Genomic DNA, 14,671 nt, shown 5'->3' on the forward strand with positions numbered 1-14,671 from the left:
GTCTCATTCATCTGCCTACAGATCATGATTTATAACTCTCAGCCCTTCCTCTAGCACTAGTTCTACTTGCATGCTTCCATGTTTTTCACCATAATGATAGTGAATGAAACCTCTGAGCCCATAAGAGTGTGGCAATTCCATAGTGTTTTGTTTTTTTTGTTTTTTTTTTTTTTGAAATGAAAACTGTTTCATCACACAAAAACACAATAAAGACAAGCCCCTTCTGGTCAGACCAGCACCGGAGTAGTTACAGCACAGAGTCGGCTGACACCCGCCAGCTACCCACTACACCCGCCACGGGAGCTTAAGACTTCTGGTGAGTGGAACACAGCCTCTGCTCCAATCCAATCGCGTAGGACCTGAGACTGCATTAGTTAGGGAAGCAGAAAACCCGGCCTGAGTAGGGGCATAAGCCCCTTTAGGTCCAACCAGCACCGGGATAGCTAGGGTGCAGAGTCGGCTGACACCCAACAGCTACTCACAACACCAGCCACGGGATCTTAAGACTTCAGGTGACCCGGCCACCCTCCCAGCCAGAAGACAGGTCTCCGCCTGGCCCAGGAGCACTTTGCCTCAGGATCAGGGAAGCCATCTTGGTTCCTGGACTCCTCTGAACTTAGTCTGCACCGGTGAGAGTGTGCACCACAGAAGCTGACAGCTTCTGGGACAGGTGGGAGCCACAGAGGCTCTGAGGCAGCACCCTTTTTGGGCCGCAGACATCCGGCCACCCTCCAGGACAGAGGACAGGTATCCACCCAGCCTGGGAGCCCTTTGCCTCAGGATCTGCGGTAGCAATCTTGGTTCCGGGACTCCTCCGAAATTAGGAACTTAGTCTGCACAGGTGAGAGTGTGCACCACAGAAGCTGACAGCCTCTGGGACAGGTGGGAGCCACAGAGCTACTGAGGCAGCACACTTTTCAGGCCCCAGACATCCGGCCACCTTCCTGGCCAGAGGACAGTTGTCCACCCGAGCAGGGAGGCTTTGGCCTCTAGATTGGTGGTAGCCATCTTGGTTCCGGGACTCCAATGAATAAGTCTGCACAGGTGAGAGTGTGTACCACACAAGCTGACAGCTTCTGTGACCCGCCAAAGCAACACAGCTTCTGGAAAAGGTCCTGCTTAGGGCCTTCATCTTTAGCCAGGAGGAGGTCCAAACACCAGATATCTGTGCACCTTCCCTGTAAGAGGAGAGCTTGCCTGCAGAGAGTGCTCTGACCACTGAAACTCAGAGGAGAGAGCCTGTCTCCCAGGTCTGCTGATAGAGGCTAAGAGAATCACCAGAAGAACAATCTCTAAACAGAGACAACTATAACAACTAAATCCAGAGATTACCAGATGGCGAAAGGTAAACGTAAGAATCTTACTAACAGAAACCAAGACCACTCACCATCATCAGAACCCAGCACTCCCACTTGGCCCAGTCCAGGGCATCCCAACACACCAGAAAAACTAGACCCGGATCTAAAAGCATATCTCATGAAGATGGTAGAGGACATCAAGAAGGACTTTAATAACACACTTAAAGAAATACAGGAGAACACTGCTAAACAGGTAGAAGACGTTAAAGAGGAAGCACAAAAATCCCTTAAAGAATTGCAGGAAAACCAGATCAAACAAGTGATGGAATTGAATAAAACCATACAAGACCTAAAAAGGGAAGTAGACACAATAAAGAAAACCCAAATTGAGGCAACGCTGGAGATAGAAACCCTAGGAAAGAAATCTGGAACCATAGATGCGAGAATCAGCAACAGAATACAAGAGATGGAAGAGAGAATCTCAGGTGCAGAAGACTCCATAGAGACCATCGGCACAACAATCAAAGAAAATACAAAATGCAAAAAGATCCTAACTCAAAACATCCAGGAAATCCAGGACACAATGAGAAGACCAAACCTATGGATAATAGGAGTAGATGAGAATGAAGATTTTCAACTCAAAGGACCGGCAAATATCTTCAACAAAATTATAGAAGAAAACTTCCCAAATCTAAAGAGAGAGATGCCCATGAACATACAAGAAGCCTGCAGAACTCCAAATAGACTGGACCAGAAGATAAATTCCTCCAGACACATAATAATCAGAACAACAAATGCACTAAATAAAGATAGAATACTAAAAGCAGAAAGGGAAAAAAGGTCAAGTAACATATAAAGGAAAGCCTATCAGAATTACACCAGATTTTTCACCAGAGACTATGAAAGCCAGAAGGGCCTGGACAGACGTTATACAGAATCTAAGAGAACACAAATTCCAGCCCAGGCTACTATACCCAGCCAAACTCTCAATTACTATAGATGGAGAAAACAAAGTATTCCACAACAAAACCAAATTCACACATTATCTTTCCAGGAATCCAGCCCTTCAAAGGATAATAAGAGAAAAAAATCCAATACAAGGACTGAAACCACATCCTAGAAAAAGCAAGAAGGTAATCCCTCAACAAACCCAAAAGAAGACAGCCACAAAACAGAATGCCAACTCTAACAACAAAAATAAAAGGAAGCAACAATTACTTTCCTTACTATCTCTTAATATCAATGGACTCAACTGCCCAATAAAAAGACATAGACTAACAGACTGGCTACACAAACAGGACCCAACATTTTGCTGTTTACAGGAAACTCATCTCAGAGAAAAAGATACACACTACCTCAGAATGAAAGGCTGGAAAACAATTTTCCAAGCAAATGGTAGGAAGAAACAAGCTGGAGTAGCCATCCTAATATCTAATAAAATCGACTTCCAACCCAAAGTCATAAAAAAAGACAAGGAAGGGCACTTCATACTCATCAAAGGTAAAATCCTCCAAGAGGAACTATCAATTCTGAATATCTATGCTCCAAATACAAGGGCAGCCACATTCATTAAAGATACTTTAGTAAAGCTAAAAGCACACATTGCGCCTCACACAATAATAGTGGAAGACCTCAACACACCACTTTCACCAATGGACAGATCAAGGAAACAGAAACTAAACAGGAACACATTGAAACTAATAGAAGTTATGAAACAAATGGATCTGACAGATACCTACAGAACATTTTATCCTAAAACAAAAGGATATACGTTCTTCTCAGCACCTCATGGTACCTTCTCCAAAATTAACCACATAATTGGTCACAAAACAAGACTAAACATATACAAAAATATTGAAATTGTCCCATGCAACCTATCAGATCACCATGGACTAAGGCTGATCTTCAATAACAAAATAAATAATAGAAAGCCAACATACACGTGGAAACTAAACAACACTCTTCTCAATGATACCTTGGTCAAGGAAGGAATGATGAAAGAAATTAAGGACTTTTTGGAGTTTAATGAAAATGATACCACAACATACCCAAACTTATGGGACACAATGAAAGTATTTCTAAGAGGAAAACTCATAGCTCTGAGTGCCTCCAAAAAGAAACTAGTGAGAGCACACATTAGCAGCTTGACAACACACCTAAAAGCTCTGGTACAAAAGGAAGCAAATTCACCCAAGAGGAATAGACGACAGGAAATAATCAAACTCAGGGGTGAAATCAACCAAGTGGAAACAAGAAGAACTATTCAAAGAATCAACCTATCAAGGAGCTGGTTCTTTGAGAAAATCAAAAGGATAGATAAACCCTTAGCAAGACTCACTAGAGGGCACAGGGAAAGTATTCAAATTAACAAAATCAGAAATGAAAAAGGAGACATAACAACAGATCCTGAAGAAATCCAAAACAACATCAGATCCTTCTACAAAAGGCTATACTCAACAAAACTGGAGAACCTGGATGAAATGGACAAGTTTCTACACAGATACCAGGTACCAAAGTTAAATCAAGATCAGGTTAATGATATAAACAGTCCCATATCCCCTAAAGAAATAGAAGCAGTCATTAATAGTCTCCCAACCAAAAAAAGCCCAGGACCAGATGGGTTTAGTGCAGAGTTCTATCAAACCTTCAAAGAAGAACTAATCCCAGTTCTTCACAAACTATTCCACAAAATAGAAACAGAAGGTACTCTTCCCAACTCATTCTATGAAGCCACAATTACTCTGATACCTAAACCACAAAAAGACCCAACAAAGATAGAGAACTTGAGACCAATTTACCTTATGAATATTGATGCAAAAATCCTCAATAAATTTCTTGCTAACCGAATCCAAGAACACATCAAAACAATCATCCATCCTGACCAAGTAGGATTCATCCCAGGGATGCAAGGATGGTTCAATATACGGAAACCTATCAACGTAATCCAGTATATAAACAAACTCAGAGACAAAAACCACATGATCATCTTGTTAGATGCTGAGAAAGCCTTTGACAAAATCCAACACCCATTCATGATAAAAGTCTTGGAAAGATCAGGAATTCAAGGCCCATACCTAACCATGTTAAAACAATCTACAGCAAACCAGTAGCCAATATCAAAGTAAATGGTGAGAAGCTGGAAGAAATCCCACTAAAATTAGGGACTAGACAAGGCTGTCCACTCTTTCCCTACCTATTCAACATTGTACTTGAAGTCCTAGCCATAGCAATTAAACAACAAAAGGAGATCAAGAGATACAAATTGGAAAAGAAGAAGTCAAAATATCACTCTTTGCAGATGATATGATAGTATATATAAGTGAACCTAAAAATTCCAACAGAGAACTCCTAAGCCTGATAAACAGCTTCAATGAAGTAGCTGGATATAAAATTAACTCAAACAAGTCAATGTCCTTTCTGTACACAAAGGATAAACAGGCTGAGAAAGAAATTAGGGAAACAACACCCTTCTCAATAATCACGAACAATATAAAATACCTTGGCGTGACTCTAACTAAGGAAGTGAAAGATCTGTATGACAAGAACTTCAAGTCTCTGAAGAAAGAAATTAAAGAAGATATCAGAAGATGAAAAGATCTCCCATTCTCATGGATTGGCAGGATCAACATTGTAAAAATGGCTTTCTTGCCAAAAGCAATCTTCAGATTCAATGCAATCCCCTTCAAAATTCCAACTCAATTCTTCAAGGAATTAGAAAGGGCAATCTGCAAATTCATCTGGAACAACAAAAAACCTAGGATAGCAAAAACTCTTCTCAAGGCCAAAAGAACCTCTGGTGGAATCACCATGCCTAACCTAAAGCTGTACTACAGAGAAATTTTGATAAAAACTGCATGGTACTGGTATAAGGACAGACAAGTAGACCAGTGGAACAGAATTGAAGACACTGAGATGAACCCACACACCTATGGTCACTTAATCTTTGACAAGGGAGCAAAAACCATTCAGTGAAAAAAAAGAGCATTTTCAACAAATGGTGCTGGCACAACTGTAGGTTATCATGTAGAAGAATGTGAATTGATCCATTCCTATCTCCTTGTACTAAGGTCAAATCTAAGTGGATTAAGGAACTCCACATAAAACCAGAGACACTGCAACTTACCGAGGAGAAAGTAGGGAAAAGCCTCGAAGATATGGGTACAGGGGAAAAATTTCTGAATAGAACAGCAAAGGCTTGTGCTGTAAGATCAAGAATCGATAAATTGGACCTCATAAAGTTCCAAAGCTTCTGGAAGGCAAAAGACACAGTCAATAAGCAAAAAGACCACCAACAGATTGGGAAAGGATCTTTACCTATCCTAAATCAGATAGGGTACTAATATCCAATATATATAAAGAACTCAAGAAGGTGGACTCCAGAAAATCAAATTACCCCATTAAAAAATGGGGCTCAGAACTGAACAAAGAATTCTCACCTGAGGAATGGCAGGGAAGCACCTGAAAAAATGTTCAACATCCTTAATCATCAGGGAAATGCAAATCAAAACAACCCTGAGATTCCATCTCACACCAGTCAGAATGGCTAAGATCAAAAATTTAGGTGACAGCAGATGCTGGCGAGGATTTGGAGAAAGAGGAACACTGCTTCATTGTTGGTGGGATTGCAAGCTTGTAGAACCTCTCTGGAAATCAGTTTGGCGGTTCCTCAGAAAATTGGACATAATACTTCCAGAGGATCCAGCAATACCTCTCCTTGGCATATATCCAGAAGATATTCCAACCAGTAAGGAGGACACATGCTCCACTATGTTCATAGCAGCCTTATTTATAATAGCCAGAAGCTGGAAAGAACCCAGATGCCCCTCAACAGAGGAATGGATACAGAAAATGTGGTACATTTACACAATGGAGTACTACTCAGCTATTAAAAGGAATGAATTTATGAAATTCCTAACCAAATGGATGGACCTGGAGGACATCATCCTGAGTGAGGTAACACATTCACAAAGGAACTCACACAATATGTATTCACTGATAAGTGGATATTAGTCCAGAAACTTAGGATACCCATGATATAAGATACAATTTGTTAAATGCATGAAACTCAAGAAGAATGAAGATCAAAGTGTGGACATTATGCCCCTTCTTAGAATTGGGAACAAAACACGCATGGAAAGTGTTACAGAGATAAAGTTTGGAGCTGTGACGAAAGGATGGACCATCTAAAGACTGCCATATCCAGGGATCCATCACATAATCAGCTTCCAAAAGCTGACATCATTGCATACACTAGCAAGATTTTGCTGGAAGGACCCAGATATAGCTGTCTCTTGTGAGACAATGCCGGGGCCTAGCAAACACAGAAGTGGATGCTCACAGTCAGGTATTGGATGGATCGCAGGGCCCCCAATGGAGGAGCTAGAGAAAGTACCCAAGGAGCTAATGGGATCTGCAACCCTATAGGTGGAGCAACATTATGAACTAACCAGTACCCCAGAGCTCTTGACTCTAGTTGCATATGTTTTAAAAGATTGCCTAGTTGGCCATCACTGGAAAGAGAGGCCCATTGGACTTGCAAAGTTTATATGCCCCAGTAAAGGGGAACACCAGTGCCAAACAGTGGGAGTGGGTGGGTAGGGGAGTGGTGGGGGGAGTGTATTGGGGACTTTTGGGATAGCATTGGAAATGTAAATGAGGAAAATACCTAATTAAAAAAAAACTACCAAAACCATAAAAATAAAAAATAAAAAAAACAAAAAAAACCATAATGAAAACGTATTAAAATCATTACATAGTGTAAACACCTATGTACAGGGCTATTAAGTTAGTGGCACTGTAAAATTTACATAAGGACACACAGAAACATTTCCCTCTGGCCTCGTTAGTAAGCTGCCCTTCTTCTCAGTTTATTACCCCTCATTTGCTTTTGCACTGGCAAGTACCAGACTGGGAATGTCATGAAACTGCCTCTCGACACACAAGTCGAGCATCTCATGCCACCTACTCAAGTGTATACAGAATGAATTCCTATACAGCAAGACAAAGCAAGGAAATTTCATCAGGATAGATTGTGCTATCTAGATTTACATGTGCTTCTCAAAGCATCTGGAGACAACTCTTCCTAATCAAGAGCTGAGTGTCAAGGAAAGGACAGGCAGGTGGGCAGAGACTGAAAGCAGGCAACACAGTTTCTACTGAGCAGGGAGTCAGGAGAACCACACTCACTTCCAGAATAAAGGATTTTCAGTATAAACCTCAGAGCGCAGTCGACCAAGTCCACTAGGTTCCTCCATCTTCAAGGCAGTCAGAGTTTTTAAGAGTTGTTCCTCCATAGTTGCCACATCAAACTGAGGTAGAAATGGATAGCTGTGTGTGTTGGCTTTACAGGTGAGAAAAACTGTAGCTTACAACTTCTAGAGTAGGACAAAATCTGCTGGCTAAGAAGGCCAAAAGCACTGCATCTCCTCCTGTTTTCTCTTAGGGGGTCGTTCTTACTGAAAGGGAAGTGAAATCTATGGGCAGGAACAGGGGGAAGACTGACCTCAAACTCCTTAGTGCTCAAACAAACCAACACCTCCACAAAGGAAGCCAGAGGACAGCTGTGCCCTCCCAGCTTCCCCCCTCTCTGCTGGAGCTCATGGTCCATTCTGTAACCACAACACAATTCTGCTCAGGACAGGCTGAAAGAGGACCCTACATAAGTACACTGTACTTCTAAACACCCAAAGTGACAGATGGCCTCTGGCATAAAAGCAATGTCCTAATGCAGCTAACTCAGAAGTAGGAGACCGTAAAAGTGGTGAGGAGGGAGGGAGAATGAAGGGAAATGTTTACACACATCAAATACTTGCTGTTTAAGAATACAAAGCGCCTTTAGGTAACAAATTAAATGCTCATATTGGCCCTCAAGCGTCACAACACAATGCTAATCTTCAGTAAAGCGTTTGCCAAGCTCTAAAAACCACTGAAGCAACTACTTGCCCTCTTAGCTTATCTCTGACTCCTCCAGCTTAAGAAATGGACTTCTACTGTGCTGTGCTCCTAGATGGGACTAAAGGGAGTGCCTATGCAAAGACACATAAGCAGCACCATGGATATGAGATCATTTTTGGTAACATCAGTTACATGGGCGTGGTGGTAGGAAGGCAGACATCTGTGAGTTTGGGGACAGCCTAATCATAAAGCAAATTCTAGGTAAACTAAATAGCGAGACTCTGTCTCTGAAAACATGCCCAAAAAGATTAGGAGAAGCATTAGAATGAAGCTGACATACTATATCATGTATCCTATTTTGAATGCAGTGCTTGGAATTAAACATCTTAATGACCCAATTCCATCCAGGAGGTCCATGTCTAGGAAATGACTAAAGTCCAGGGCTAGACATATCATAGCCTATTCTCAAGAAGGAACTATGAGTGATAACATCTAGGATTACCTCTAAGCTACTGTTTCTCACTGCCATGGCCACTGAGTTTGTTACAAATAGTGAAATTATCAACTGGGAGCAATGAATGACAAGCCATGGCTAGGAAAGTTCCTCGGCAAACTTGTGGTTTGAATGAGAATGTTCCCCTATGCTCATGCTGGAATATTTGGTCCCCAGTTGGAGGAACTACTTGGAAAGGATTAGGAGATGTGGCTTTCTTTGTTGGGGAGGTCTGTCACAAGGTGAAGGCTTTGAGGTTTCAAAAGTCCATGCCATTCCCTGGGTTCTCTCTCTGCCTCCTACTTACTGATCGAGATGTAAGCTCTCAACTGTTCTATCATGAACTAAATACCCCTGAAACCATAAACTCAATAAATGCTTTCTTGTACATTCTGCCTTGGTCGGGATGTTTTGTCATAGCAATTTTAGAGTAGCCAAGACAGAGAAGCTACAATCAGGAAGTGGATCTTTGCCATGAAAGACCTGACCATGTGGTTTTTTTGGAGGAATGTGTAAGACTTTGGACTAAGAAAGGGTTCAAGGGTTCAAGGCTGTAAACAGAGCTTAATGGGTCCAGTTGGAGCCTAAAAGACAGTAGTACTGAGAGGAAGCCTAGATCAAGAGGCTGCAGGGTATAACAATTATTAACAACTGGCTAAAGACTTATTCTTGTTATGTTTTGACAAAGAATGTGACTGCCTTCTACCCTTGTCCTAAGAATTTGCCCAAGCCTGGAGTGAAAAGTAATTTCTTTGATAGAAGAGGTTTCCAGAATGCCTAATACTGGCTCTGCAGCACAGTAATTAGTAATTATTTTCATGGAATGTGGTGGTTTACATGAGAATATAAACCACAGGCTCTTAGGCTTGAATACTTGACCCCCAGTTGGTGGAAAAGGTAGACCAATTACAACACTGGGGGGTAGGCCCTGGGGTTTTCCAGGGCTCTTTTTTTCTCTTCATTCTACTTGCAAATCAAGATGTGAGCTCTCAGTTGTCCCTGCCTGCCATCATGGATTCTAACCCCCTCAAAAGCAAACCCCATTAAATGCTTTCTTTTATATTTTTCATTGGTGCTTTGTCACAGCAATTAAAGAGTAACTATGATAACTGATCCAGTGAGAATTTGGTAAAGTTGGGTCTACTGGTAGAGCATGGGACAGACAGGGAACATGGGATCAATGCAAGATAAAGCTAACATAGCTCTTCTTAGTAGTATTTAGAGGAGCCCAAGTGGTCCCAGTCCAGCAGGGACATAATGACATTAAGGGGACTGGATACCATGCATCTCCCCCTTTCTAACAGTAGGAGCCATAGGAAAAGCCAAGACAGCTAGATTGCCCTCAAGTTCAATAGTTCTAGGGACTTGGTCTTTAAAATGATGTACTCGTATCCCCGGGGAAACATCAAGATGGCCCACATGTGTTCAGTGGACACAGAACAGGCATAAGGGATTCAGCTTGTATATCTTCAGTTCATATATTGATATTATACTAAATTGATGCGGTCTAAAATGACTAAGCAGAATTGAAGAGATCAATTTGTTTCCCTCCTTTCACAGCTGCTACATTCCTTCTCTCTACTGTTCACGCTTTATCATAGGCCACTGCCTCAGAATGTGAACAACTCCAGAGCACAAAATACAAAACACCTAGCCAGCTTGAGAGACAAATGCAAAGTGTGGGCAACAAAGTCTGTACCTTTCCTTTTTAGAACTGATAATAGGGCTGTGAAGAGATGTACACCTGTGTTACCTGACCTAAAACTAAGAGATTTCAGATGGGCATAGTGGGGGCCTATGAGCCTATGAGTACATAGGTGGTAGAGACAGGTATCAGGAATTTAAGGTCATCCTTGGCTACACAATGAGCGACTGATTGGATATGTCCTCTTCAGTGTTAGCCCTAGTATTTAATAACTGCTTTAGATTTTGATGCCTCAAGAACATTACATAACACCAGGGTAGAGAATAAATCAATTAATGTATTATTCTTATAATAATTTGGAAGTGAATAAAAGGATGCATTGCTGTGTTTGTATTGATATTATTCAAGAACAAAGTATCTTCTCATTAATGAAACCCTCAAAACTTAGCTAAAATTCCATGTATGTTTATTCAAATAAACACATGCAATGGGTCACATTTATAAAAGATGCTCAATAGTGATCCTTTTAATACTAAGATCTCATTATATGGCCCAGACCAGCATCAAAATTTGTGATCTTCTGCCCCTGCCTCTAAGAATACTGATTTTTTGATAAATGACGTGGTCCTCTTAGCATTTCTCTGTGACTGACTTAACTATGCTATAAAAACTTTAATAACCAACTGAATCTCTTTCTTACAAGCAGGGCATGAAGCCCCGGACTTCTTCAGTCTCCTGGCACAGTAAAAACATGTCGTCAGATGGCTAGTCTTCCCATGAATAATGTTTCCATCCCGAGGCCTTTTTTCACATAAGCTACACGGCTTCAAGATATTGTGGAAATCTTCCATACTTTCTGTTTCAGCTTTCTGCTCAGAAAAAATATCTGTTTGTTCTCTCGTGCTTGAGATGATCTCTTGGCTTTTAGAACTATGAGCCAAATCCAAAAATCCCACTGAGTTGCAAGGGTCGAACCTGGGCTTTTCCTCCTTTAAATATCCATCTTCAGGCCTAACAAGAGGAGCTGAAATGATTCTCGTACAATCGGGAACATCAATTCCTTCATTGTCCTTTTCAGGTATGGCAGTAATATTAGATGTAGATAGAGAATCAGTTAATTCAGAACAATCCGAATAACAATCCTTTCTCAAGGCCAGGCAACAAAAACAGTATCTCTTGCTTGGAGAATTAAACTTCTTGCATTCCGTACACTGCCACTCATTCTCAGAGGTACGTTCCATATCAGTATCATCGCTCAAGAACTTGGAGTCCTCAAGATCATCATCTTTTCCCACCTCCACCATCTTTTTGTTACTTGTTTTCCCTACTTCACTTGTTTGCTCAGAATTAGCAGCTTCAACTTTTATTCCAACACCTAAATATTCTGACAAGGTCTCATTTAAAAAACACAAATCATCCGTAGTGTCTGAAACAATGGCAGTACCTATATCCTGATTTGTCTGTAAATCAGTTGAGCCAATCCTTTTGAGGAATATAGTTGTTTCTCAAATTCCCTAGAAACCACCAAGGCAGGCCAGCAATGTCCCACTCCTCAAAATCAAGGTCAAGCCTAGATGTCTAATCTTGAGATAAATGTTCTATCAAGTCTTCATCTGCTCTGTAGTCTCACATTTATGTCGTGAGGTAGGCAGTGTGTGAGTCTTCTTCAGTTCTTTTTCTGGGATTGGAGTATTCTGTTGCACCGTGCTTCAGTCTTGACTTGGAAAATCTACAGTGTGATCCTGTGCGAGAGCGAGAGTCTGAGCAGCATCTGTGATGTAACAAGATTCTTAGCATGTCATAGAGGGGGTTGGATCTTTCACAGAAAAGCTCTGACATCTGTCTTAGTCAGGGTTTCTATTCCTGCACAAACATCATGACCAAGAAGCAAGTTGGGGAGGAAAGGGTTTATTAGGCTTACACTTCCATGCTGCTATTCATCACCAAAGGAAGTCAGGACTGGAACTCAAACAGGTCAGGGAGCAGGAGCTGATGCAGAGGCCATGGAGGGATGTTCTTTACTAGCTTGCCTCCCCTGGCTTGCTCAGCCTACTCTCTTATAGAACCCAAGACTACCAGCCCAGGGATGGTCCCACCCACAAGGGGCCTTTCCCCCTTGATCACTAATTGAGAAAATGCCTTACAGTTGGATCTCATGGAGGCATTTCCTCAACTGAAGCTCCTTTCTCTGTGATAACTCCAGCTGTGTCAAGTTGACACAAAAATAGCCAGTACAATTGACCCCTTGTCAACTTGACACACAAACACATCACTAGTAAGCCTCAACCCTTACATTCTTATTCATCCCCAAGATCTAAATAACTTTAAAAGTCCCACAGTCTTTACATATTCTTAAAATTTCAGTCTTTTTAAAATATCCATCTCTTTTAAAATCCAAAGTCTCTTTACAATTAAAAATCTCTTAACTGTGGGCTCCACTAAAACAGTTTCTTCCTTCAAGAGGGAAAATATCAGGGCACAGTCACAATCAAAGCAAAATTCAATCTCCAACCGTCCAACGTCTGGGATGCAACTCACGATCTTCTGGGCTCCTCCAAGGGCTTGGGTCACTTCTCCAGCCATGCCCTTTGTAGCACACACGTCGTCCTCTGGGCTCCAGATCCTGTACTCCACTGCTGCTGCTGCTCTTGGTGGTCATCTCGTGGTACTGGCATCTCCAAAACACTGCATGACCCCTTCAGTCCTGGGCCTTCAATTACACCTGGGGCTGCACCTTCACCAATGGCCTTCCATGGCCTCTCACAGTGCCAAGCCTGAGCTGCTGTGTGACCCCTTCATGCCTTCAAAACCAGTACCACCTGGGTGACCCTTACACATTACCAAGTCCCACTGCAGAAGGAGTACAACCTTGCCTATCTCTGGAACACAGCCTCTTTGTGCTTTCAGAAAACACTTCCCAGAAGCTGTCACCTTAATGATGCTGGTCTCTTCTTAATCACCGCTAATTTCTTAGCTCCAGCTAACCAGCATCAATAGTCCCAGTAATGCAAAGTTTTTGCTTTAGTAGTTCTGGTATCTTGTTAATCACAGCTGATTCTTCAGCCCCAGCTAACCAGATCTACAAAATCTTCACAATCAAAACAGCAATGGCCCTGAAAAGAGTCTTTAATTTTCCCTCTGAAATTTCACAAACCAGACCTCCATCTTCTGCACTGTTCTCAACATTATCTTCCAAGCTCCTACACAACATCTGACAGAGCTCTTAACAATGAATAGATCTTCAAACCCAAAGTTCCAAAGTCCTTCCACAGTCCTCCCCAAAACATGGTCAGGTTGTCACAGGAATACCCCACTTCTGGTACAAATTTGTCTTAGTCAGGGTTTCTATTCCTGCACAAACATCATGACCAAGAAGCAAGTTGGGGAGGAAAGGGTTTATTAGGCTTACACTTCCATGCTGCTATTCATCACCAAAGGAAGTCAGGACTGGAACTCAAACAGGTCAGGGAGCAGGAGCTGATGCAGAGGCCATGGAGGGATGTTCTTTACTGGCTTGCCTCCCCTGGCTTGCTCAGCCTACTCTCTTATAGAACCCAAGACTACCAGCCCAGGGATGGTCCCACCCACAAGGGGCCTTTCCCCCTTGATCACTAATTGAGAAAATGCCTTACAGTTGGATCTCATGGAGGCATTTCCTCAACTGAAGCTCCTTTCTCTGTGATAACTCCAGCTGTGTCAAGTTGACACAAAAATAGCCAGTACAACATCCAAGTACATCTCCCAAAAGATCTCCACCACAGTATACCATATGTTGCTCCTGTTGATCATAGAGCTGCTTCAACATTATATACTGGCCTAGATAGTGCATTACCTCTTTCATGGTGAATACTTCCCCCTGCACACCTGCTGCATGCAAAATCTTCAAAAGCTGCAGTTTTGGCCGTACCTGACTAATTTGTTCCGAGGAAATTCTGCAAGCACTGTCAGATGCTGAACACTGGGCCGAGGTGGAATATGATCTCATTTTGGCAGTGAAGATTCCACAGTTAGCAAATTTACGGCCATGAGTCACTCCCTCTCCTAGCTGGGGGAGGGGTGGCAGCCAGAGACCCTAAGGCCTGCACTGTATTTTGAAACTGCGAGCAACAGCAGCACCACTTCTGGCCTCTCGTGTTTTTTGTGTTTTTTTTTTTGTTGTTGTTGTTGTTGTTGTTTTTTATTTTTTTTAATTTTTAATATTTTTTATTACATATTTTCCTCAATTACATTTCCAATGCTATCCCAAAAGTCCCCCATAGCGCCCCCCACTTCCCTACCCACCCATTCCCATTCTTTTGGCCCTGGCATTCCCCTATATTGGGGCATATAAAGTTTGCAAGT

General features: G+C 42.0%; 1 pseudogene; it reads right to left on the reverse strand.

Annotated features, from left to right (window-relative positions):
* Positions 1 to 10,886: 10,886 nt before the first annotated feature.
* On the reverse strand, positions 10,887 to 14,315 carry LOC110287791 (protein Mdm4-like; annotated as a pseudogene).
* Between the last annotated feature and the right edge of the window lie 356 nt (positions 14,316 to 14,671).

Source organism: Mus caroli, unplaced genomic scaffold (genome assembly GCF_978045245.1).
Source record: "Mus caroli unplaced genomic scaffold, Mus_caroli_1 scaffold_5, whole genome shotgun sequence".
In the NCBI taxonomy this organism is placed as follows: Eukaryota; Metazoa; Chordata; class Mammalia; order Rodentia; family Muridae; genus Mus; species Mus caroli.